Raw genomic sequence first — 3478 nt, 5'->3', positions numbered from 1 at the left:
AGTCTCTTTCTTGTTCAGGAATTTGAGAATCGTAGACTTGTTGAGCCATTTGGTGGGATGCAGAGGCTCAGTCTTGGAAAAGTCCACTCCAAGGACGCCCAAGATGTGGCAGATTTGCAAAGCAAATCCCTCGGATTGCCCTTTCCCCCTGATCATTTCACATAGAATATTGAACAGAATGTCTGACCAGTTTATGTTGATCTTGGAGGCAATACAAGCCATGTATTGAAATTTCTCCAGCGTCACCTTGTCGTAAGATCCAGCCTTGGCCAGAAGATTCTTGGCCACGATATTAGTCAGTAGCCTGAATGGAGCTTTGAGAGATGTCTTCTGGGCCGGCAGTTTGATCGGAGCATCAGTAGTTGAGAACTCCTTCAACCAATAAGAGCAGTTACCATCTGGAAGATCCGTGCATTTTGTCAAACCCCTGGAGGGCAGATCAAATGTGCTAGCGAAGAACTTCTGATTGAAGGAGTAGACCTCTGTCTTGATCAAGCATTTGATAGTCCCATGCTCGATTTGAGCGGTTGCGAAGAACTCCTTCAAAACAGGCAAATCGCAGATGGCGCTGCATTCCAGAAATTTCTTCAGTCCAGAGGCTTCAAGCATGGTGAAGACCTCAGTTATTCCTGCGTTGTTTGCCTTAACAACGGAATCAAAGTTGATGGCGAGGCAAGTCTTCTGGATCGACATGATATCTATAGATAAGAACTCGAGCAAAGAGTAAGCAAAAGCTTGAGAGTAATTCGATGGAGCGTTTAATACAATATGAAAGTTTTTAGCAAAGGTGAAAGATTGATATACGAGTGTAAAGAAGTATATATAGGAACCTATGGGCCATAGGGTGATGTCATGAAAAGTATTTTTGAAATTCAAAAAGTTTTGAAGAGCATAATCACGGCGCCCAATTAATGTCATTTGGTTCAAAGCACCAAGCTGCTAGTACGAAGTCTGTCAGAGACTAGTTAAAGGCGGATGATATGCCAATATTAATGGCAACGTAACAGCTAATCTATTAATGTCATATTGACAATCATTCCCCCTAAACACATGCATACTAACTTAAATCTACTAAGCCAAGAATATTTCGAAAATATGAAAACTTAGCGTCCGGTAGAGGCTTGGTGAATATGTCTGCTGCTTGCTGATCGGTAGAGATGTATTCCAGCCTAATTTCCTTCTTTAAGACATGATCTCGGATAAAGTGATGCCTGACATCAATGTGCTTTGTTCGAGAGTGCATCACTGGATTGTGAGTGATGGCTATGGCACTTGTATTGTCACAGTAGATTGGAGCTTCACTCGACCGAATCCCATAATCATTAAGCTGCTGTTGAATCCAGAGTATTTGAGCACAACAGCTGCCAGCAGCAAGGTATTCTGCTTCGGCGGTCGAGGTAGCAATTGATGTCTGCTTCTTACTTGACCACGAAATTAGTCTATCTCCAAGGAATTGACATGTGCCACTTGTACTTTTGCGATCAATTCTACAACCTGCATAATCTGCATCTGAATAGCCAATAAGATTAAGATTTGAATCTTTGGGATACCAAAGACCCACATTAGTAGTTCCTTTAATATATTTAAGTATTCGTTTGGTAGCAATGAAATGAGATTGCTTAGGTGCGGCTTGAAATCTAGCACATAAACAAACTGAATACATGATATCCGGTCGACTGGCAGTCAAATAGAGCAGTGAACCAATAAGGCCTCGATACATGGTTACCTCAACCGGAATTCCCCTTCATCTTTATCAAGCTTAATTGATGTACTCATGGGGGTAGATACAGTTGAGCATTGTTCCATTCCAAACTTCTTTACCAATTCCTTGGCATACTTGGACTGATTGATGAATATTCCAGTTTCAAGTTGCTTTACTTGAAGTCCAAGAAAGAAGTTTAGCTCGCCCATCATGCTCATTTCAAACTTCTCCTTCATCAGTTTAGAGAACTTTGAGCACAACTTGGGGTTAGTTGACCCAAATATAATGTCATCAACATAAATTTGTACTAGTAACACATGATCACCTTTTACAAATTTAAACAGGGTCTTATCGACCGTTCCAATTTGGAAATCATGTTCCAGTAAAAATTTTAGCAAAGTGTCATACCAAGCACGCGGTGCTTGTTTTAATCCATAGAGAGCTTTGTCAAGTTTATAGATATATTGAGGATGAGTAGGATTGACAAAACCTGGTGGTTGTTCAACGTACACCTCTTCTTGAAGTAGACCATTGAGGAATGCAGACTTCACATCCATTTGATAAACTTTAAAATTCTTGAAGGCTGCATAAGCAAGAAAGATGCGGATTGCTTCTAGTCTTGCAACTGGCGCGAAAGATTCCTCAAAGTCTATGCCTTCTTCTTGTCTGAATCCTTGAGCAACAAGTCGAGCTTTGTTACGCACAACAGTGCCATGTTCATCGAGCTTGTTACGAAACACCCATCTAGTTCCAATCACATTTTGATTTTTCGGTCGAGGAACTAGATGCCAAACATTGTTGCGGGTGAATTGATTCAACTCTTCTTGCATAGCTTCAATCCAGCTGGCATCTGATAGAGCTTCATCTATTTTCTTGGGCTCTACCTGAGATATGAAAGCGGCATGCAAGAATTCATTAATCATTTGACCACGTGTTTTTCGAGGAGCAGAAGGGTCACCTATGACCAACCCAGGTGGATGATCTTTGTTCCACCTAAAATAATTCCCTAAAGGGTTGTCATCAATTGGTTGATGAACGTCCTCGTTTACTGGATCATCATTGGCTGGAGGATTGTTATCAACCGGTGGATCCACTTCTGGCCTTGTTTGATCACACCCGGTGGAGGGAACTGGATCATCCTTCTTTGGAGGATATAGATCACTGTCACTCTCTTCCTGTAGATTTGTGTTTTCCAGTCTGTGACTCAGATCATTTATGCTCCCTTGAGTTTGTTCTGTACATAGAGTAGATTCATCAAAAACAACATGAATGGTTTCCTCGACCGTTAGTGATCTTTGATTGAACACTCGATAAGCTCTGCTAACGGCTGAGTAACCAATAAAAGTTCCTTCGTCTGCTTTGGCATCGAAGGCTGTCAAATGGTTTTTGCCATTGTTGTGGATAAAGCATTTGCACCCAAAAATTTTGAAATAAGAAATGTCAGGTTTTGTGCCATTCCAGATCTCATATGGAGTTTTGTTAAATCGTTTATTAATCATAGATCTGTTTTGAGTATAGCAAGCTGTGTTAACTACTTCTGCCCAAAGTCTTTGAGAAACATTTGAATCAGCAATCATAGTTCTGGCTGCTTCTTTTAAAGTACGGTTCCTTCTTTCAGCCACCCCATTTTGCTGTGGGGATCTAGCAGCTGACAACTCATGCTTGATTCCCTGATCATCTAGATAAGTCATAAGAGTGATGTTTAAAAATTCAGTCCCTCTATCACTCCTGATTCTATCTATTACAGTAGATTGTTCATTTTGCAAGCGTTTAAAA

Source organism: Henckelia pumila, chromosome 3 (assembly GCF_033568475.1).
Source record: "Henckelia pumila isolate YLH828 chromosome 3, ASM3356847v2, whole genome shotgun sequence".
In the NCBI taxonomy this organism is placed as follows: Eukaryota; Viridiplantae; Streptophyta; class Magnoliopsida; order Lamiales; family Gesneriaceae; genus Henckelia; species Henckelia pumila.
Note: the sequence above shows the minus strand (reverse complement) of the source record.